Genomic DNA, 24,761 nt, shown 5'->3' with positions numbered 1-24,761 from the left:
CATGGTTAATGGGTACATCAAGTTTAATCAAGTTAAGGAAGCTGGTAGGTTGTTTTATGAGATGCCACTGAGGGATATCGTGTCTTAGAACACAATGAATGATGGGTATGCGAGGAATGGCCTCACCCAGCAAGCTTTGGACTTGTTCAGTAGAAATTCGAAGATGGATGTTGTTTCTTAGAGCACAATCGTCACGACATTGGTGCAATGTGGGAGTATTGAGGACGAATGGAGGATTTTTTATCAGATGAATGAAAGGGATGTGGTTTCTTGGACTACCATGGTTGCGGGTTTGTCGAAAAATGGGAGGGTTGAGGATGGTCGAGCATTCTTTGATTGGATGACTGTTTGGAATGTGGTTTCTTGGAACGCGATGATAATGGATCATGCGCAGAATAGGAGGTTGGATGAGGCTCTAGAGTTGTTTCAGAGAATTCTTGAGAGGGACATGCATTCGTGGAATACCATGATCACTACTTGGACTGCAAGGATGACGGAGTATGTGCAACATGGGCTAAGTGAAGAAGCATTGAATGTATTTAACAAAATGTTGGCTACCGATTGGGTTAAAACCCAACACTAGAACTTTTGTGACTATGTTAAGGGCTTGTACTGACTTAGCTAGTCTTACTGAGGGACAACAAATTCACCAAATGATAAGTAAGACATTTTTTCAAGATAGCACATATGTGGTATGCTGATAGATATGTACTCGAAATATGGTGAGTTGCATATTGCTAAGTAGATGTTTGACGATGGGTTATTGAGCCAAAGGGATTTGATATCTTGGAATGGTATGGTTGCTGCCTATGCCCACCATGGGTATGGCAAGGAGGCAATTAATCTATTTAATGAAATGCAATCAATACACACAAAATTCAAAAATAAAAGATAATTATAACCGAAATGGCAACCCTTGGGCATAAAGAATTTGAGTCACATACAATATATTATGGATCTAAAAGATATATTAAAATCTACATAAAAGAGGATTGATATGCATGTATAGTTCTTCTAAAATATGGTTCTGTAGTAAGTGATCTCATGCTAGATCTGATATGAAACATTGGTTCTGGAAAACAAAATGAGATAGACAAAAGACAAGAACAGGATAATGTAGTATGTTGATATTGAAAACACTAACATTTTAGCAAGCTGATAAATGACTCACAAGGATATTTTGACTTCAATACATATCTGTCAGAGCAACTTTTAACAAGTTAGCAAACCTTCAATGCAAAACACCATTTAGTGTACACAAATAAGAAAGTGCTAAAAATTTTATAAAACAAAAGAAAAGAATGAAGAAAAATTCATAATCAAGTATGATGTTGGAAAATGCAATGTTGACAATGCAATTATAACGAAATTATACATTATACTTGTTTTATAAGGAGCTGAGGCACATGGTTCACTAATCATTAAGGTCACGCTTGGTCAAGCCTGTCAAACATTGGTAAAACATTGATAATTCATTTTAATAAATCTTACTAAACTTAACTGAGTGTTGTGCCAAAAACTATCAGAGGGAATGCAACTTAAAAAAGAAAAATGCAGTTCAATCATTCTTTCTCCCTGTGTTTCTTTCCTTCCCTCCTAAAAACACCATATCACAAACTGTTGGATCGAGTGGCCTCAGAATAATTAAGAAGGGGGGTTGAATTAATTATTTCTAAAGCTTTACTAATTAAAAATTACTCTTTTAAGGCTTTTACTAAATTGTTAAGAGAATGAGCAGTAGAAGAGAAAACTTAACAGGAAGTAAAAGCGGAAATTAAATGCATAGCGGAAAGTAAAAGAGTAGGGAAGAAGGAAACAAACACACAAGAGTTTTTATACTGGTTCGGCAACAACCCGTGCCTACCTCCAGTCCCCAAGCGACCCGCGGTCATTGAGATTTCTTTCAACCTTGTAAAAATCCTTTTACAAGCAAAGATCCACAAGGGATGTACCCTCCCTTGTTCTCTTTGAAACCCTAGTGGATGTAACCTCCACTAGAACTGATCCACAAGAGATGTACCCTCTCTTGTTCTCAGTCAAACCCAAGTAGATGTACCCTCTACTTGTACCACAAAGGATGTACCCTCCAATGTGTTAAGACAAAGATCTCAGGTTGTTAAACCTTTGATACTTTGTGAATGGGGATACAAAAGAATTCTCAGGCGGTTAAACCTTTGAACACTTTTGTATTAGGGAATGGGAAGAATCAAAAGAATTCTCAGACTGTGTCGTGTTGAATTCTTTGACAAGGGAGAAGGGAGACACAAAAGAATTCAGGCGGTTAGTCCTTTGTTCTTTTGGAAAAGGGAGAAGAGAGACACAAAAAGAATTCAGGCAGTTAGTCCTTGGCGAATTCTTTTTGGCAAAGGGAGAAGAGAATGAAAAGATGAATATCACAAGTTTTCAAGGTTTGGAAAACCAGAAAACTTCAGAAAGCTTTTGGTACAAAGAAGAAGAAGAAGTTCAAAGAGATTCAAGGCTTGTAAAGGATTGTAATGAAATGATTGGATAAGTATTCAAGATTGTTGTTAGAAAGATTGATTTTTAAAATGCAAAACAAAGCCTTGCTTTTATAGACTCTTCATGTCTGGTCAAGAAGACCATTCAGAAGAGTTATAACTTTTTAGAAAAACTTAAAACCCATTTGAAAAAGTCAAAACCTTTTTGAAGAGTTACATCTTTTGATTTTTCAGAAACAGTCACCGGTAATCGATTACCAAATAACTGTAATCGATTACACAAAGCTTTTGAGTGAAACAATGTGACTCTTCATTTTTAAATTTGAATTTCAACGTTCAAGGACACTGGTATTCGATTACCAAAACATTGTAATCGATTACAACATTTTGAAAATATTTGGAACGTTGTAAATTCAGTTTGAAAACTTTTTCAAACTCATTTTGCTACTGGTAATCGATTACAACAATATGGTAATCGATTACCAGAGAGTAAAAACTCTTTGGTAAAGGTTTTGTCAAAAACTCATGTGCTATTCAAAGTTTTGAAAAAACTTTTTAATACTTATCTTGATTGAGTCTTTTCTTCATTCTTGAATCTTGAGTCTTGAATCTTGATCTTGATTCTTGAGATCTTGAATCTTGAATCTTGATTGTAGACTTTCTTCTTGAGTCTTGAATTCTTCTTGATTCTTGAACTCTTGACTTGTTCTTGATTCACTTGAGTTCTTCTTTTATCTTTTGAGCTTTTTGTTCATCACCTTTGTCATCATCTTTAGTTGTTATCATTGTTATCATCAAAACACCTTTGAATCATTGTTGATTCATCATGAAGTTTTGCTTCCACACAAACCACCCTTGGGGGGTTGGAGGCACAAATTAAAAAATATAACATCAAAAAGTCATTATAGAACCAATTTACATGTTGCTTGCAAACATTCATTCTATTGTAAAACCCCCTAAAATCATATTCACAGTGGGGTACAAGTATGGACAAAGAAGACTAAACTTTTTACCCGCAAAGATGAAAAATACAAAAGTTGGCAACAACCTACCTATAACAAAAACTCCCTACATTTTGAATATTTTCACATGTTAGTTGTAGATAACTTCATATCGTTCAAAAATTTTCAATATCAATTTATTAAGCACACCCTTAAATCAAATAACTAAGGTTCCAATTGGAAAAACTTATTATAAAAAACTTTGTTGGACTTATAAAAATATCTTATGACTAAGATCATATGTTAAGTTTTTGTGAAAGTGTTAGCGAGAACTTACGAACTTATGTTATAACTAATCCATATATAAGATGTTTTTAACTTATTTTTTCAAGTTCTGTAAGATACCTTATATGAATAGCTTATGCAAAGCTTATAAAAAGACCCACTTTCGAATCATGTGAAGGCCAAATTATTATCAAACAAGGGGGGAAAACAATTATCAATAACAATTATCAAATGTCACAGCATATTTGTTTTTGACATGAAAGTACAATAAGCATGGTGAGATCCAACTAGAATAGTGATAAGGCATGAGAGTTTCATCACTTGTACATGACATGTAAGGGGATGAGATGTTCATGTGCAGTGTATTGTTGCAATGAAAATCAATATTTGAATTATTATGGTGAAAATCACTGTCAAACTCTTTATAATAGGACAACATTGAATGAGTCAAATTATTTAAAAATGAAAAAAAAAGCTATGAAGATGTTTTTAACTTATTTTTACAAGTTCTCTTAGATACCTTATCTAAATAGCTTATGCAAATCTTATAAAAAGATCCACTTTTGAATCATGTCAAGGCCAAATTTACCATACACACAATCCTACTTAATATTACAATCATACTTGCAAAATGACTTAGGTTCTTCATTAAAGGCTTAGACTACTAATTGACCATACACACAAATACCAAACATATTTTGTGCAACACCTATCAAGGCTAACCCCGAATCAAATATTAAATGTAAAGCTTTTGAACAACAGTCAATGCTCATGGAAACTCAAGTGTAAAACAAAAAGGTAAAATACCAATTCAATGAAAGTTAGAAAATCATGTCATTCACTCACCGTATTAAAAGCGCAACTGCTCGTGAACCATGCCTATGCTCAAATTAAAGATAAAAGCAAATAACATGTGTATCCTATAATTTTCAAAGAATCTAGTTAAACAAAACTTCATGGGAAGAAAATAGAAGTTACCCTAATGGCACTAGGGTGTGTAGCAATGCATACAATGCGAGCAACTCAAAGTCTATGAAAAACTGTATCTTGACATTGCTCACAGAATTTCAATGTCAACTAAACCATTCCTCATACCAAAACAAATACTAAGCATTGTCAAACCTAATCAGGGTACCCAAACAAGACCTTATTTCATCTTACCTGTAAGGGAGTAGTCTCTAACACGGTGACGAAAGGCGTGACTCACAAAGGCAGGGATAGCTTAGTGTCGTCACGACGAAGCTATAGTGAGGGAAGGAGATAGCGTGCAGTGTCAATAATGGATTTAATTAATTAGAACTTGTCAAAAACGATGACAGTTATCAACAAAAAACTGTCGTTGTCTTTTTCTGTTTATTTACAATTTTGCCACAAACATACATTCTAAGATGATTCCTTATAACTGTCTTAGAATGTGCGACGTAAAAAACAAATTTAACTCCCTTAATTACAAAAATGCCACCACATCACATTCTAAGACGTTTCGGATAACCGTCTTAGAATATGCATTGTAAAATCATAATTTTTTAGCAGTGGGTGCTGATAATTTGTGAGTCCACCATTGATAATTATTTTTTTATTTTTTTATTTTTTAAAAAATATATTCTAAGACGGTTCTTTGAAAAATCATCTTAAAAAGTTTATATTCTAAGATGGTTTTTAAGAAAATCGTCCTAGAATCCTCAATTTTTTTAATTTTTTTTTAAAAAATTCTAAGACGGTTTTTTTCTAGAAACCATCTTGGAAACAATCATTTTTTTAAAGAAAACAATTTTTAAAATGATTCTTGACAAAATTGTCTTAGAAATTGGATCTTCTAAGATGGTTTGAGAACCATCGTGGAAAGTCTTGACTTTTTACAATGGTGACTTCAAAGACGGTTGAAAACCGTTGTAAAAAGCCCATCATAAGTGTCATAAAAAGTGATGTTTTTAGTAGTGTCGACACCATTTTGCTATCTCCACTCTTCTACTTCTACTTCCAAACCTTCTCAAAGATATGGATCGTTCAACCGCAGTTAGGAAAGAGAAGCAGATGGGAAATAATAAGCTCGACTTAAAGGAGAGGAAGAATAAGAAGAGCAAGCTAGACGTACAGGTACCATTCATTAATGTGTCAAAGAAGTCAGATAGTTCCACTTCTATAACTAGAATTATCCGGATAATAAGACAAGTAGGTCCTTGTTGTATCAAACATCAGCTTTTTTTAAGCTTAGAAGATTGAGGATCCTTGGGAAGTAGGAGGAGTTGCTTGTTTATCAATGAACAAGTGACCATAAGTGATTCCCGATGAGGAGAAGCACTGATGGAAACGATCTAGCTTAGAGGCTAGCATTAGAAACTTATTTTAAGCTAAAGGGATGCTACCTTCCTCACCGCAGTCCCCACTCCTATTTTGAGTTTATTGGAGCTGGGATAAGAAAGATGTTGTTCATAATGAAGCTAAGATAGAAGAGTCCCAAGCTAAGTCAACGAAGACGGATATTGATAGTGGGTGGATTAATTAATTAATTCCGTTCTTTCACCTTTGACCACTAGTGAGATCTTGGGATGGGACTTCGAAAGCTACTTACTATTTCATAACCTCGGTCAACAGTTTCAACTCCTACTTTAGATCGTGGGCTCGGGCTTATGATAGATGGGAGGTCCTTCTTCTATTGGAAAAGTCCCCTCTTCTTATTAATTTCATTGATTACAACTCCAAAAAAAGGGACTATTCATTAGGCTAGGTTTTGGAATGGATTTGTTGCCAGGAAGAAAGCCTGACCTTGGCAAGAGAACGGCTGAAGATAGTGGGTTCCTCTCTCTAGCAAGTCACTCTGACTTTCTTTTGGTTGAACTCAGCACCAGAGTGGCTAACCAACGATCCAATGCGCTTAAGTGGATAAATAGGATCCCTTGTTGGAAGAGAAAAAGCAGAGAATCTTCCCAGAGTGCCCTATTACAGATTACAGACAGGCGATCAAGGGAGGAACTAAACTAGCATGAGTGCGACCAGTCAGCAAAGTCCTTTGTTTGAGAAAAGAATGAGAGCAAGTCGCTGAAGTCACCGCTTTAAGATCAAGGTCTAAGAAATGTTGATGATCCTGAATTGACTGGATGCATTCCCGTGCGGTCTTAGACCCCTTGTATCGAGTGAACCCCTTTTGATAAACGAGCTTAAGCTAGGTTCAGAATAGATAGATGGGTGTGTAGCATGTGATACGATGCATAGCCCTTTCATCAGTATGGGGTTGATTGAAGCCAGTAGGAGGGGCCCTTCTTAAAGCCCTAGTTTCAGGGTGTAAGGAAATGAGGGCTGCTCCCGTGCTTACTACTTGTTAAAAGAGAAAGCATTGAACCTTAGCAGCAGACAAAAATGCAACTGTAATGGTGCTATACCACCCCTCACTACAAGATTCACTTTGGCATCGCTCCTGCAACAGCAATTATGATAGGCATTTCACCACCTGAAGGAAAGAAGAAAGGCCTGCTTCCCTATTATATGAGGATTGATTACCTGAAGGCCGACTAGTTGCATTAGTCAAACCTACATGCTACCTCTTCGCTTCCTCATGGAAGAAAAGAAGGAATAGCAAATTAGGCAATTACCGATTCGCAAGTCAGGTACAGGTTGAACTGCTAATAGAAGGCTAGCACGAGGAGAGAGCTAGCCATCAAAGGTGTTAGGGGAATGTGGCAAAGGCTGCTGCTTCATCAAGGAAGCGATAAGAGGAAGGAAGAAATCCTAGATGAGGGGCAAAGCTAGAAAAGGCCCTCGCTTCAACGAGGATGCGGAGGGATAAGTTAGCCCACGGGGTTATCTGCGGGACTCTTAGAGGATTTCTGCCCGGCAGGGCCGGTTACACTGAGACACTACTTCGAATCCTTACGGGATGAAGAGCTAACAGAATGATTACCGAATCGACTGATATACTTAATGCAAAGCGGGCAGAGAAGCTTAGACCGCTGAAGGCACTTTCTTATAGAGTAGGGAAAACAGTAAACTTAATCAACTCCCAATACGAAAGAAATGAAAGAATGAGGGAAAGAAAAGAGTCGTCAAATTAACTTAAAGGAGGGCGCCAGGCAAGAAGCCGCTTACCAAACAAGAAGAAGATCGATAAGGTTTAACCCAATGGAAACCCGAGCTACAACCCAACCAGAAGAATCCATTACAAGACTTCAAAGACTAGTCGGAAACCCGCTTAGACGAGCATATGGAAAAAACTACCATACATATGTAATGGACTACTTTTTAGACAACAATCTTTCCTACTTTGACTGATAGCCCTCAAGGATTAGGCCAGGACTCATACGATTACAAGGAGTAGGATGCTTGAAAGGCTGGCTGATGTGCTATGGACTCAATCATGTAAATAAAGATCAGATAGTTAGTCTTCCTCACCGGCTGAGGACGCACCCCTTTCTCTGACATCAAATTCACTATTAGCGATCGATTTATGAAAGGCGGGGGAACTAGTTCTCTGATGAGAGTTTCCTGCTTTCAAGCCAGTCAGACCTACAAGTTCGCTTGCTAGATTGGTTGGGATATAGGTCGGTGTCATGGGAAGAAGGTGAATCAATGGTAGAACAAGGTATCACTCTTGTCGATTGGTTTAGTTGAACTCAACCGGGTCTTTCGTAAAGTCAAGTGATTGTCTAATAGAAATAGAAGACCAATGCCACTTGCCTTTGCTTTAATAGTCTATTCGACTGGAAGGGAAGCGCACCTTAACTTTGAAAACTCAAAGTGCAAGCTAACTAGGATTCGTTGAACTTTAGCTCGAGCTTGAGCTTTGAGTGACTATCAAGCTTCACTTGACCGGGTACTCGTCTATCGCACTTAGAATAGAGGATAGGATACATCCCTTTGGCATCTGGGTTTCGGTGGCAGAAGGAATCTCCATAGTAGCCACTACAATAGCCCTATCTTCTCTGTCCTGCTAGATAGCTTCTTCCCTTAGCTAGGTACGGCTCTTTCAAGCAATCAATCTACTTATCGCTTCCAAATAAGTCACTTCCTGCTAAAAGTGGAGCTCCTTTTGGGGTGGACTACACGAGTCTTATGAAAGAGAGCTGAGGACTATATAATAACAAAGGCTTTCTAGTCGATAAGTCAACAGATCTTCCCCAAGGAAAGAAAGAAGAAGTTTTGATTCTTTCTACTACCATCACTTCCCGACTCACTTGTTCAAACGATAGTTTAAGTTCCGGAACTAGTGCCTACTCATGGAATCGCTGCTTTTGCCGCTTGAAAGCTTGTCGTCTCAATCTTTCTTAAGAAGCCAGAGCAAGTGCATGTGAAAGTTAGCCTAATACTCAAATTAGGTTCTCTTTCCACTTTGACTTCTACTATTGCTACTTCTCGACTCGACCCCTAGATCTCGAATTCTTAACAGACTCAGACTACCCTTCTACAGGACAAAATCTTCCTCTGCTGCCAATTAAGTAGCAATAAACCTATCCCCCTCATCGTATTTTTAAAAGGCACGAGTGAAAACAGTTCCTGATTCCCTCTTGCCTTTTTTTTCCGATGCGGTTAAATCTACTTTCGGGGGTGGCATTTAGTCTATGTTAGTGGGGCAAGGAGTTAAGTTCAAGTTCCCCTTGATCAGAGGCTTTATGAAGAGTCAGGAACGACTTTGAAGAAGATTATAGTTGTTCTTTTTGAACACTTGCTACTAGTTATAAGCTTGCAGCTCAACTCACGTAGGCAACAAATCAAGCTCGCGCGGGCAGGAATGTGACTTCTGGAGCTCTTCCTTTGACTCTCAACTCGTACTAAAACTTAAAGAGAGAGGTAATAGTACTACACTACTAAACTCAAAGGTTGAGGGGAAAAAGAGACCTTCCGTTAGGGAGACTTTTGGAGCCTACCTTTGAGTGCCTTTTGCGCTGAGCGTCGGAAAGAGGAGCTTCTTTTCTCTTTCCTGGCTACTTATTCTAGGTAAGCAGTATGTAACGTGGTTCCAGGCACTCTTCTTCTCGTTCTTGGGTTTGCCCAATAGGATAGGATGCTGGACCCTTGGAGGAGAGAGAACCCATGTCTGTCAGCCTTGATGAGAATGAAAGTATGTCAGAATACCGCCCATGGGAATCGACAATGACCTACTTGTCCAACTATTCCAGCGCAGTTTGACCATACCTGCACTTACTTCCTCTTAGATATAGATCTTTCCGCCCTCCAGCACTGGTTACTGATTCAATGATAGCAATTACAGCTTTTACTGTAAGACTGGCTACAAGTGCAATCACAGTGGGTAGGAAAAGAGAAGCGTGGCCTCTTCGACTACTATATCATCATTGCTAGCCTAGGCACCGGACTATCGGCCATTCAAGAAATTCCCTCAATTTGTTTAAGAAGGAGTTAAGAAGAGTACACACGAGACGAGTTAGACTTTTGTCACCTTTCCCTTTTGAGCCCAAATATGCTCGAGTGCATCGCATCCATCCTAACTTCATCGATATATTCTAATCCTGCAAACATGGCCTTATCTTATGATAAGTTACCCATGCGGGTGATCTCCATTGGGAGCATAGCATCGTGTCCAAAAGTCGACGCGAAAGGAGTGGTTACAACTTGATTTCCTCTTTTAGAATGTTGACTATTGCCAGATATAGAGAAGAGAACCTATCTTTCAAGTCATTTAATTAGAGAAATGCTGTTTTGAATTATCATAGGTGATGTTCGAAACCGCTGATCTTTCAATCTTGTCTGAGTAGTGGCTTAGTCCTGTAACCTCTGTGTTCCCGGAGTTCGAGCCCTAGAGATGCATCGAATGCCTTTGTTTTTCCTGAGAAGGAAGCTGTTTTCGGCTTATTCGCATAGGTTGTTGCTAGGCTCTTTGATAGAATAATGGGGCATTACTGGTCTTAGCACTTTCCTGTTGATGTAAGGAAGTGACGTCAATCAGTCCCGCCATTCCAGATTCAAGCAAAAAGCCCTCTCTTCCTTTGAAATTAGGCGGCCTACTCATTGTGATGCAAAGAAAGATTGGCAGGGCAATGTGCACTTGTACTTTATAGATATTTGTTCCTTAAACACCTGCTTCTCACGCTTTCAAGAGAGACTTGATTGCTACTCTTTGCCCCGCTAGCTTCCTTTACTGGATAAGATAAATTGCCTATACTCTATCAGTTGCTGCTTACTCCTTCTTCTTTCTTTCTGACCCCTCGTGGACAGAGGATTCATTCGAGTAGCCCAGGACATTGGACAGATAGATGTTTTGCCTTGAAGCATAAGATACAGGATCTCTGTGAACCTTCTCAAGTTCCAAGCCGAGCCAGCCAAATCTCATTCAGAATCCCCTCCCGCAGCAGGGGAAGAGAAGCAGAAGGAATGAAGCATAAGGAATGATAAAAAAAAATGAGAAAGAAAGAGAATGAGATAGCAATGTGGGAGAAGGTGGTTTGAGAGTGATAGAGATGGACCAATTTCTATTTCAATTTAATATTTTATGTTCACCTTCTTTTACATCTTATCCCATGAGAAAGATTAGTAAAGTAACCTGGTAGTGTATGGTTGTATAGCCTAGAATTTATATATTATAAATGTATTTTCTTTTTTTTCCTTCATCAATCATTTAACATGTAAAAAAAATAGTTTTTATATATAGGAGTTTACTCATGTATTTACTTTTTTTCCACATGAGTGGATTAGCAACCTACATCAAAATATTAGAATAAAAAACCCACCATTTTCATGTTTTAGGAGACTATATTTGATTAGGATTTTGAAAGACTATTTTTGCATAAAAAAATTGTGGATTTTAAATATTATGTAGGAGTGTTATAATTTATCAGATTCTTTTAAAATACTTTTAGGATTAAAATTTTGTAATTTGAATTTTAATGGATTTGTATTATAAGAATTTAAAAGATTTGAAAGCACTTTATAGATTTATAAGATCGGAAAGGACTTGTGAATTCTGAAAAACACATTCAAAATCACAAGAGTTAGTGGAATAATAATAATAAACGATCAGATTTGGATAAAAAAAGAGTAAAATTAATATAATTTTTTAATAACTAAATTGATTCTAGTTCTATATCATTCTATATTAATCCTTAGTGCATCAATATCTTTCCATTTTTGCTTTTGGATTTCAACAGTAGACTTAAAAGTGTACACTGGTTTTCTGTTTATTTTTTTAATTACTGCAATGATTTCAATTTGATGGTTGTTCAATCTCCATTACGTTAACTTCAATTGCTATATTTTTTTATATGTAATTGCTATGCAAATTGAATGTTTGTGTTACAATACCAGTTACTTGTGGTGTGGTATGTTCAATTGTAATCTAATTATATTGATATTCAATTGAAATATTGCAACTATTTTTTTTGGATCTGCCAAAGAAAGAATTTGGCTGATGCTAGGTGCACCCAACATTATTGTTGGTGCACCCAACATTTTTTTAAAATTCCAAAACTGCCCCTGCTCTTTCTTCTCATTTTAAAAGTTGTTTTTTTTTTAAAAAAAACTGCCCTAGCCATTTTTGCCCAATGCTTCTTCTTCGTTTTCTCTCTTGGGTGTGCAATGCTTCGCCATATTTTCTTTGTTTTCTTGCGATTGGTTAGCTTCGGTGAAGGTGAAGGTGCCAGTGTTCGTTGTTGTGGTGGTTGGTTTGTCGTCAGTGACATACGAGGTACGCATTTATGCTGGGTGTGCGTGAGGGTGGTTCGTAAATCGTATGGATCAAGTTGATCAGTATGTTGATATTAAGCATACATATCAACTTGATCCGTAGAAGCCTTACAGATCAAGTTGATCCGTAAGGCTATACGGATTTTGAAATTGTAACCTTTATTTAAGTTTAATTTTCTTTAATTATTACTTTGTTTGTATTGTCATTTTGCATTTTAATTGTTTATACATGTAGAATGATATAGGGTTTTTGCATTTAACTAATGATGAGTTATTGTGACTGACAGTAAAAGATTAGGTGTATTATATGTATAGTGCAGTTACTAATCATGAGTTATTATGTATAGTTTTGTATGTTATGTATAGTTCGGTTAGGTGTTGTATGTCTGTGTTGAAATTTATGATTTATTGTTAAGATGGATGAAGATCAATGGATGTATGACAGTATAATGTCTGAAGAAGTTGATATGGATTATCAAAATGAAGAAGAATGTGGTGTGAATGAACCACATGTTGATTGTTAGGATGCATTCAATACTTTTCAGGTAATAATGTTCATGATAGTGAGTGATTTAATAAAATGAATGTGTTGTAGAAAACTGAAATTGTCTGGATTGCTTTGTAGGTGTTTAACAGCCGAGATGATGTTTTGCAGTGGGCTTGATCCGTTGCTCATGAAAACGGATTTGTGGCGGTGATTATAAGGTCTGACACAAATACCGATAGTAGAGGAAGGACTTCGTTTGTGTTAATTGGTTGTGAAAGGAGTGGCGAGTATAGGTGTAGGAAGAAAGAATTTATTAGAAGAGATACTGGGATTAGGAAATGTGGGTGTCCCTTCAAGCTTCGTGGCAAGCCAGTGGTTAGAGGATAAGGCTGGATGGTGAAGTTGATGTGTGGGATTCATAATCATGAATTGGCCAAGTCATTAGTTGGACATCCATATGTTGGGCGATTGACTAAAATTGAAAAGACACTTATTGCTGATATGACGAAGTCAATGGTGAAACCAAGAAACATTCTGCTAACTCTGAAGGAGTACAATGCCAATAGTTGTTCGACCATCAAACAAATATACAATGCAAGAAGTGCATACCATTCTTCCATAAGAGGAAGTGATACTGAAATGCAACATCTAATGAAGCTTCTTGAATGGGATCAGTATATTCATTGGCACAGATTAATAGATGAAGACGTGGTTTGTGATATCTTTTGGTGTCACCCTGATGCAGTGAAGTTAGTCAATGCATATAATTTGGTGTTTTTGATAGACAGTACCTACAAAACAAACAGGTACAGACTCTCACTACTTGATTTTGTTAGGGTGACACCAACTGGGATGACATTCTCTGTTGGTTTTGCATATCTGAAGGGTGAACGTCTTAATAATGTGGTTTGGGCTTTAGAACGGTTTCGAGGTGCATTTTTAAGACGTGATGTCCTCCCTAGAGTTATTGTGATTGACAGAGACCTAGCATTGATGAATGCAGTGAAAATTGTATTTCCTGAGTGTACAAATTTGTTTTGCAGCTTTCACATAAACAAAAATGTGAAAGCCAAATGTAAATCATTAATTGGTTAAAGAAATGCTTGAAAGTATGTCATGGATGCCTGGGGAACTTTGGTTGATTGTCCTTCAGAGCAGCAGTTTGAAATGGTTTGTTCACCTTAGCCAATGTTTGTTGACTATGTGAAGGAAACATGGATAATCCCACACAAGGAAAAATTTGTTACCGCCAAGACAAATAAGGTGATGCACTTAGGAAACACAACAACAAATAGGTATGAAATTGTTCAATTATTTCTATTAACGTTGATGAATTGATGGAATTTTGTTGTTGTATATGTTTATTGTTATTTGTGTATTTGAAATGTAGGGTTGAATCTGCTCACTAGGCTTTAAAAAGAGTGTTACATAATAGCCTTGGAGACTTATGCGGTGTCTAGGATGTAACATCCCAATTTTCGTAAATTAGATTAAAAAAGATTGTTATTTATAAATAAATAGAGTTTTAAAAAAAATGATGAGATTTTATAAATAAATAAATAAGGAGATATAATTATTAATTAAAATAATAATTTGAGAGAAAATAAAAAGGGTATTTTATTTATTTGTTTGATAGATAATAAAATAAAGTTTGTTTTTATAAAATAATAAATAATAAATAAATAAATAGAGTAAATAATAGGTCGTAAATGTCCCTAGCTATAAATAGCAACATGCTAGGTTAATTTTCAGACTGACTCCTTAGTCTCCTCTGCCTCACAATTTCGTTTCTTCTCTCTTCTCCCAAAACCCTCTTTTTTTTCCCGCAGGCCACCTAATCTGTCTCAGAAAAACAACGATCTCAGAATCGTTCACCGTTGGATCGTGGTGAAATTTGAGCACCACCTTCGCAGCCCAAATTCGAAGCATTCTCACCGTTTGGAATTTTGATATCCTATTTAAACTGAGAGAAATATCTTTCGCATTGTAGCCTTTTCCTTTCCCGCAGAAACCCAAAATGGTCTCAGTAAAAGTACGATCCTGGTTTCGTTAACCATTGGATTTTCATGAAATTTGGATATGTTATTCGAAATTCAGTTTCTCACACTTTCATCGTTGGGATATGCGAGAAAATATTCTTGGAGGGAGAAAATGGAATCTCATGAAGACAATACAAGTGGAGGCTTCAATCTCCGTCTCTCTGACGTTTGGGAATTCTATCAGAGCAGTCGGAAGAATAACTGGAGGAATCTCAGGAAACCACTAGAGATGCTACTATCGCTGGCTGAAGACACGTGAGTCCGCTTAGAGGTAAGGGATGAGTTATTCACAATTGGGAATTAGTGAAAACATGTGTAGGGATCCTTAGAGATATCAATTGGAATGGGTTTTGGGGTGTTTTTGCAATTTTTATTTTATCCTTTTAATTATTACAGTGAATTATATATGTTTGATGAATCAGTTGATGTCCCAATGAGAAATTGCTATGAAATTGATGTGTTCTTGTGTTGAGTGTGAACCCCTTAGGAAAATTAAGCTCTTTTTATTAACGTAAATTATATTTTAAATAATATTATTCAATGACTTATTTTATACAAATTATTATCTTATTCTAATTTTTCTACGACGATGATCAACATGTTATGTGTATATAATTATTGTAATACTAGAATAATAAATTAAAGAAAATTGTAAGGTTAATGTCTAGTGGTAATTTCTTTTGATGTAATATTAAATTAATTGTTAAAGAAATCCTTTGATTAAAAACAATGTAGTTTAATTTACTATATACATATACATATATATGTTTGTATCATGCAAATATTATTATTGTGTGATGTGTATGAGTTATAAGGTGTAATAAGTTATTATGATGATATTATAATATTATAGTGAAGCTTGAGTAGTACAAAGTTGAATGTGTCAATTTGCGAGATACATGTAAAAATGAGATGATTGATGTGATATTATGAGATGTTAAATTGTGGACATGATATTTGATTGTGAATAAGTGTGTGTGTTTGACACTTGATGTGACAATAATTATATAGTGAGCTATGAATTATACAATAACCCGACCAGTGTTATCTTGAGAAAAATGTTGATGCGCAGTGTTTAAGAGAAAATGTAGGTTTCTTATTCAAGAACCAGTGTTAAATTGTACCATAATGTGTTAAACGTGTTTGAAACACGAGTGTGAGGTCGGGGGTATTGTATAATTCATGAGCAGTGCTTATAAATGAAATATGTGATGGTGGATTGTGACATTATGAGATGTGAAATTATGAACGAGTTTTGGTTGTAAATAAGTATGTGATTAACTCTTGATGTGACATTATTTGTGTTGTAAGTTGTGAATTGTACAATAACCCGACCAGTGTTATCTTGAGAAAAGTGTAAATGCGCAGTGTTAAAGAGAAAGTGTAGGTTTCCTATTTAGGAACCAGTGTTAAAGAGAAAGTGTAGGTTTCCTATTTAGGAACCAGTGTTAAATTGTAGCGCAATATGTTGTACGTGTTTAAAACACGAGTGTGAGGTCGTGGGTATTCACGAGCAGTGTCTGTGTGCTAAAATGATTTTAGGGGTTGGACCTGAATCAGGAGGGAGAGGCCCTGACGGACTCTTCAGAGTGTAGGCCTTGGGGGTCACCGGGTTTGAGTGCTCCTTTAAGCCTATGTTGATCCCATATGGTTGGAGCATTCTCGCAAAACATCGTGACCCTGACTGGTCTCCCTATGATCTTACTTAGTGAGAGTGACCTGACAAACCCATTGTGTGGTGTGTCTTGTTATGTACTCCTAAGCACCCCAGGGTGGTTTTTCACTGACATGATACCACATTGCATATAGGCTTGAGTCTTAGCATAACTGTCTCATGCGCTTGCTAATTGTTTATTATGAAATTGAGGTGTTATTATGTCTTGATCAGAGCGTGTGATTCTTGTGGAATGTGATTGATGATTGAAAAGTGTGATTGATGAATGAAAAGTGAACTTTGCATGACAAAGTGGTGGAATTACATGAATTACGTGTAAGTAAGTTTTATTTGGTTTATATGATATGTATATCTAGTTGTCTTGTTTCTCTATTAGTTAGGAATGTGATAACTCACTCTCGGTTTGTTGTTTGTGTTGGATCCTGTGATGATCTTGAACTTTGTGTTCGGGGGAGCAGATGACTAAGTGAACTGCTTTAAGGAATATTGTGTTGAAGGACATCGAGACACAACGCTCTGATAGGATGTGACATTGGGGTATAGGGTTTTATATTAATTCTATGAAGTCTCAGACGACCTTGTTTGAGCCGATGACTTTATTATTTATTTGGACAAGTTTAAAAATGATGTAGAAGAAAGTGATTGTGAACCTTTTATCCCTTTGAAAGGCTTGTATTTGAAAATGTTTTAAAAAAATACTTTTAATTAATATTTGAATTTTTTATTCCTTTGTTAGTATATATATGAGGGGTAGAGGGTGTCACATAGGATGCCATGAACAACATGATGACGCTACAGCACACGGAAATTAAAGCATCATTTGAAACAGGTACACATGTGGTTGGACATGTGTTTAAAAAAACCTTATACAAGAGGCTTCTTGGAATGGTTTCAAGGTATGCTTTAAATCAGATTGTTGCTGAATTTGAGCGTGTTTGATGTGCCATCATTTTCTTCTATTTTCTAAACCCTTTTTGCACCATTTTAATTACTGATTGGTCTTAATTGTCAATTAATTAGGCAGTTTTTTTTATTTGGGCTCATTTAACTAATTTGATGTTTTTAATCTAATTTCAGGAATTAATGAAACATTGGGCTTAATCTGGATTTTGGTTGTGGACTTGAAGAGGGCAAATAAAGCAGCGCTTACCTTAGTTAAATTCTAATTAGGAAATTTCACAATTTTATTTTATGTGGTTTAGTGTTTATTTCATTTTGGGCCAGAGTATTGTAATAGGGCCCAGTGACTTTGAGTGGCTCTTTTTAAATAGAAGCCTTGGGATTCGTGCAGGGCATTCTGTTATGCCATTCATTATTCAGAGCTTTGTTTAGGGTTTTAAGGTCTTTCTGTTCTATGTAGACAAAGGATCAAGCCGATGTTTTGATGATGCCAAAAGATCACATGCGTCTCAAAGCTTTATTCAAGACAAAGCAATTAAAGATATTCAAGATGGATGATCAAGACAGTCTATAGAGTCTTAGAAAGGGTATATTAAATAGGAAGGGAATTCCAATTGAAGTAGCAAAAGGTTTGGCCAAGAAAATTAAGCTAAAAAGTCTTTTACAAGAAATTTACTCTCTGGTAATCGATTACCAGCGGATGTAATCGATTACTAATGGCCAAAACTGATTTACAACAGCTATTAAAATTTGAATTCAAAATTTTCCCTATGTAATCGATTACACATATATGGTAATCGATTACCAGCAGTTTCTGAACGTTTTAATTCAAATTTTAAAGCTTGTAATCGATTACACATATACTGTAATCGATTACTAGAGCAAATTTTCAGAAAATATTCTCAACAGTCACATCTTTTTATGTGGTTCTTGAATGGCTATCAAAGGCCTATATATATGTGACTTGAGACACGAATTTGCTAAGAGTTTTTCAGAACAGAGAAGGTCTTATCCTCTTATAAAGCAAAATCGTTTTATCCTCTTACAAATTCCTTGGCCAAAATACTTGTGATTCAATAAGGAATTATTTGAGTGCTCAAATTGTTCAATCTATCTCTTTCAAGAGAGATTTCTTCTTTTCTTCTTCTTTATTCTGAAAAGGGATTAAGAGACCGAGGGTCTCTTGTTGTGAAAGAATTCTAAACACAAAGAAAGGGTTGTCCTTGTGTGTTTAGAACTTGTAAAAGGAATTTACAAGATAGTGGAACTCTCAAGCGGGTTGCTTGGGGACTGGACGTAGGCACAAGGGTTTGGCCAAACCAGTATAAATCTGAGTTTGCATTTTCTCTTCCCTTAAACTTCTTTATTTATTATTGTTTTATATTCATTATCGAGGCCGTACCCGAATCAAATAAACATGAAAATGCAGTAACTAGGAAGTGATCCTAGGTCGTTTCCCAACGAGCAGTGACAAACCAAATGTTCATAATATACTTGCAGTAACAGTAACGATTGGGGGGGGGGGTTTGTTTGTTTTGTGATTAAAGAGTAGAACAAGTAAACTGGAATACGAAACTACTAATATTAAAAACGGGTTGTTTCCTCTGATTCAGAAGCCATTCTCTTATCCTGGGTTGGAGAATTCGTCCCTAACAGTCAACCACTTAATCCAACCCTATTTCAATTTACTAAGCGAAAATCAACTTAGGGTTTTCAATACGTGATTAGGCACCACATACACCAGTTTAGCCCTTCGTCCATTAAGCATGAACGCAAGTTAGGCTCAGAGGCAATTAATCGGAACACGAAAGCGTGCACTGATTAATATTCACGAAAATTGGGATAACCTGGTGGAAGGGAAAAACTGGCCAGGAAAACCACATTACAAAACGAAACCCTCAAAGAGAGTTTGGGCTTCGTCCTCAAAAGGAAAACAACACCAGAAAATCTAGCCTTCCATGGATTCAAACAGAAAACGCAAATGAAACATGAAGCAGAAACGTAAATGAACAAGAACGTAAATGAACAGAAACGTAAATGAAAGTAGAAGAAGAAGCAAGAATGAACTCGTAATTAGAAGCAGAAAACGGAAATTTGCATTAAGAACGAAAACTGTAACAAGGGAACAGAAAAACGTGAAAACCTAAAACCAAAGCTCTGAATAATGAAAATAGCATAGCAGAATAGAATGCCCTCATGAATCCCAAGGCAGCTATTTAAAAAGAGTCACTCAAAGTCACTGGGCCCTATTACAATACTCTGGCCCAAAACGAAATAAACACTGAACAACATAAAATACAATTGCAAAATTTCCTAATTAGAAATTAACTAAGGTAAGCGCTGCTTTATTTGTCCTCTTCAAGTCCACAACCAAAATCCGGATTAAGCCCAATGTTTCATTAATTCCTGAAATTAGATTAAAAACATCAAATTAGCTAAATGAGCCCAAATAATAAAACTGCCTAATTAATTGACAATTAAGACCAATCAATAATTAAAATGGTGCAAAAAGGGTTTAGAAAATAGAAGAAAATGATGGCACATCAAAACCCCCCATACTTAGCCTTTTGCACTCCTGGGCAAAATGAAACAAAGAACAAAATCCAAGGATATGAAAGGGAGACAAACAAAAACATTCACATATTTCTCAATGAACATCAAGGAATGAAAGGAATGGGTAACATCTAACATAAGGAGATCCAAAAAGTCAAGACATTCATGAAAATCATCCAAGCAACCCAATCATGGCAAAATAGTTAATCAGCTCAAGAATGAAAAGTGATAAAGCCTCACAAGATATACACTCTATCTCTCAAGTGTCTAGGCTACTATTTACCCTCAAAGCACCCATGAAAGCAAACACCACATAAACTTGGCAAGATTCTAAAATTGACAATCAACCCATAAACACAAGCACATGAGGATCAAAAGGTCTTTTAAGGTTGTAATGGGGCCAAGGACATGGTATGGAGAAATATGGAATAAGTGGCTAAATCCCAAAGGAATAGAGGAGCAAAGGGGAATAAGTGCATATTAAGAAAAAAATAAGAAAATAAAAAGAAGTAAAGATAAAAATTAAACATGAAGAGTAGAACCAAGAGTTTCATCATTCTTGTGCCATTTAAGATCTTATTCACTCAACTTTATTGCTTTTCTTTTTTTTCCGAATTTCTTTTTTTCAATTTTTTTCAATTTTTTTTTTTTTTTTTTTTTTTACTCTTTAGCCTTTGAGAAACAACATTTCATTCAGCATGTCCAACATTTAACCAATATACAATGTACATCAAGTATGGCCCAAAATACATCATGAAGCATAGCCAACAAAACAAGTTGTCCAATGAAACAAAAACCCCCCACACTTATTCCCAAAACAATTCCAAAGCTCCAAAATTCCTTAAGGATATGGTAATATCATGGTTTTTCACTTAAGGCTTGTAGTGAGCTTCAGAACAAGGAAAGGGAAACAAGGCTCAAAAGGGCTATCAAAGGAATATCGAAATTTTTCAAGAGCAAAAACTATGGCTAGAAGCTCTTTCTCAATAGTAGTATAATTTGCTTGGGCAGCATCTAAAGTCCTAGAAGCATAATATATCACCCTGGGCAATTTATCAATTTTCTGAGCAAGGACAGCCCCCAATGCATAATTTGATGCATCACACATAAGCTCAAAAGGGGTTGTCCAATCGGGTGCCTGGATGATGGGGGTGGTAGTCAACACTCTTTTGAGGCAATCAAAAGCCTCTTTGCATCTGTCATTAAAGTCAAACTTCACCTCCTTTTGCAACAAGTTGGACAGTGGAAGGGCTACTTTGCTAAAATCCCTTATAAAGCGCCTGTAGAATCCTGCATGACCAAGAAAAGATCGCACCTCTCGCACACAAGAGGGGTAAGGCAATTGTGAAATAACAGAAATTTTTGCAGGATCTACTTCAATACCCTTATTGGAAATAATGTGGCCTAAAACTATACCTTGCTCAACCATAAAATGACATTTTTCAAAATTTAGAACAAGGCTAGTTTCAATGCATCTATTCAAAACTTTTTCCAAACTATTCAAACAACCATCAAAAGAGGATCCATATACAGTGAAATCATCCATAAACACCTCTATGCAATTTTCTAAAAAATCACTGAAAATACTAATCATGCACCGCTGGAAGGTACCAGGGGCATTGCACAGGCCGAAAGGCATCCTCCTATAAGCAAAAGTGCCGAAGGGGCAGGTGAATGTGGTCTTTTCCTGATCCTCAGGAGCAATAGTAATTTGCATATAACCAGAAAAACCATCAAGGAAACAGTAGTGGGATTTACCTGCCAGGCGTTCAAGCATCTGGTCAATGAATGGCAGGGGAAAATGGTCCTTTTTGGTAACCTGGTTCAGCCTCCTATAGTCAATGCAGACTCTCCAACTGTTTTGCACCCGAGTAGGAATCAGCTCCTCCTTCTCATTTCTGATCACTGTGAGGCCAGTCTTTTTAGGGACTACCTAGACGGGACTCACCCATTGGCTGTCGGAGATAGGATAAATGATTCCAGCTTGCAAAAGCTTGGTTATCTCCTTCTTCACTACATCAAGAATCACCGGGTTGAGTCTTCTCTGTGGCTGTCTTACTGGTTTAGCTCCATCCTCTAAATTTATTCGATGCATACATGTGGATAGGCTAATACCAGGAATGTCCGCCAGGGTCCAGCCTATAGCCTTCTTATGCTTCTTGAGAACTGACAACAACTTCTCCTCTTGCTCATCAGCAAGGGAGGCAGATATAATCATTGGAAAACTCTTGCTATCATCCAAGTAAGCGTATTTTAAATTTGATGGCAGAGGCTTCAATTCTGGTGTGGTCAGCTGGACAGTGGTAGAAGGAGATGGTTTCTCAGCCTTTACCTCATAAAGAAAGTCAGAGGTATGTGTACTTCCTGAAACATGGTTAGTCCTATCTGACTCTATAAAATCAATCTCAAGAGGTAAAACACCACCACCAGGCATGCAATCAATATCACTCTCAGATTCACTCTCAGCATCAAATTTAGACATATGATCAAGTACAATTTCAGACTCAATGCATGAAGAGTGAGAGGCATGCAGATTAGAATAAAGATCAATCATGTATTCATCAACAACATGGTCAATTATTTCAGCACGAAATACAGAAAGATCTTCAGATGGGTATTTCATAGCATCCAGAATATTAAAATGAACAGTTATATCACCAAACTCCATGGACAGTGTGCCTGCATAAACATCTATCTTAGTTCTAGCAGTTTTCATAAAGGGTCTGCCTAGAATGATGGGAACTGATCCTTGAGAAAATCCATCTTCCATATTCAAGATATAAAAATCAACAGGGAAAATCAGTTCACCAACTCTAACTAAGACATCTTCTATGAAACCAACAGGATAGGCAACACTTCTATTAGCTAAATGAATTACCACATCAGTTGACTGCAAGGGACCTAGAGATAGAGAATTAAAAATCGACAGAGGCATAACACTAACAGAGGCTCCTAAATCTAGCATGGCATTGTCAAACTTACTATTCCCTATAATACAAGGTATGCTGAATGTACCTGGATCTTTGCATTTTTCAGGAATTTGAGGAACAGATTTACCAATCAATGCGGAGACATATCTGCCCATGCTAATTCGTTCACTTCCTTTAAGCTTTCGCTTATTAGTGCACAGCTCCTTCAAGAATTTGGCATATCTTGGAATTTGCTTTATTGCATCCAACAGAGGTATGTTTACCTCTACTTTTCTAAACGTTTCCAAGATCTCTTTCTCTGCCTCTTCCATTTTTTTGTTGGAAACTGCTCTTGGAGGGAATGGAAGAGGGGGAATGTGCTACTTCTGCAAATCAGAATTACCTGTGGAAGAAGATTCACCTGCACAGAAATTGTTAGGTAGATTTTTGTCATCACCTTTTTCTGGAATAGAGTGAAGTATGGAAGGTTCATTTGCAGATGAGGAAGGTGCTACGGGTTGAGGTCCTTGACACTGCTTTCCCGACCTCAATGAAATGGCACTGACATTTTTGGGATTTTGGACAGCTTGAGAAGGCAGCTTGTCAGAATTCTGGGACTATTGTTGATTCAATTGGGTAGCTAATTGTCCCATCTGATTGGTTAAGCTCTGAATGGAGGCTCTGGTCTCTTGCTGAAACTGCATGTTCTGCATAGTCATTTGCCTCACAAGTTCTTCGAGGGAAGGTTGTGGAGGGGCCTCAACTGTTGGCTGTTTCTGGGGTTGTTGCTGTTGTTGGATTGGTGGAGGAATGTATGGTTTGCTTGGGCCAGCAGCATTTTGGAAGGAAGGAGCAGGCTGTTGTTGTTGTTGCTGAGGGCTGGACCATCTGAGGTTAGGGTGGTTCCTCCATCCAGGGTTGTATCTATTGCTGGAAAGGTCATAATTGCTCTGCTGTGGTTGATTTTGCTGCTGAGGTTGAGGAGGTCTATTGTAAATATTTGCAGCATAAGCTTCAGGTTGCTCAATTGCTCCAGGTTGTTGCATGGAAGGGCAAAGGTTTGTATGGTGGTCAGCAGAGGAGCACAAACCACAAACCCTTGCGACAGACACATATTTCTGATTCAAGGCCAGCTGGGTTACTAAGTTGACCAACGCATCCAGTTTGCCTTCAAGCTTCTTAGTTTCAGATGATGCAGATGGGTTTGTAGCTACCTCATGCACTCCTCTAATGACTATGGCATCATTTCTGGCGCTAAACTGCTAGGAGTTGGAGGCCATCTTCTCAATTAAATTTCTAGCTTCAGCAGGAGTCATGTCTCCAAGGGCTCCACCACTGGCAGCATCTATCATACTTCTCTCCATATTACTGAGTCCTTCATAAAAATATTGGAGAAGAAGCTGTTCTGAAATCTGATGGTGGGAGCAACTGGCACATAGTTTCTTAAATCTCTCCTAGTACTCATACAGGCTCTCTCCACTGAGTTGTCTAATACCTGAGATATCCTTTCTGATGGCTGTGGTCCTGGAAGCAGGGAAAAAATTTTCTAAGAATACTCTCTTAAGGTCATCCCAGCTCGTGATGGACCTTGGAGCAAGGTAATACAGCCAGTCCTTTGCCACTCCCTCTAATGAATGAGGAAAAGCCTTCAGAAATATGTGATCCTCTTGGACATCTGGGGGTTTCATGGTGGAGCAGACAATGTGAAATTCTTTCAAATGTTTGTGCGGGTCTTCACCTGCAAGGCCATGAAACTTTGGAAGCAAATGAATCAGTCCAGTTTTAAGAACATATGGGACATCCTCATCAGGGTATTGGATGCACAAGCTTTCATAGGTGAAATCAGGTGCAGCCATTTCCCTTAGAGTCCTCTCACGAGGTGGAG

General features: G+C 37.1%; 1 non-coding gene across 1 annotated transcript; it reads left to right on the top strand.

Annotated features, from left to right (window-relative positions):
* Nucleotides 1-24,286: 24,286 nt before the first annotated feature.
* On the top strand, nt 24,287-24,393 carry LOC113002456 (small nucleolar RNA R71). The gene has a single exon (XR_003268018.1). It is a non-coding gene; the product is annotated as a small nucleolar RNA R71 (small nucleolar RNA).
* The last annotated feature ends 368 nt before the right edge of the window (nt 24,394-24,761 follow it).

Source organism: Glycine max, chromosome 8, assembly GCF_000004515.6.
Source record: "Glycine max cultivar Williams 82 chromosome 8, Glycine_max_v4.0, whole genome shotgun sequence".
Classification (NCBI taxonomy): domain Eukaryota; kingdom Viridiplantae; phylum Streptophyta; class Magnoliopsida; order Fabales; family Fabaceae; genus Glycine; species Glycine max.
Note: the sequence above shows the minus strand (reverse complement) of the source record. Positions and strands in the feature narration are given on the sequence as shown.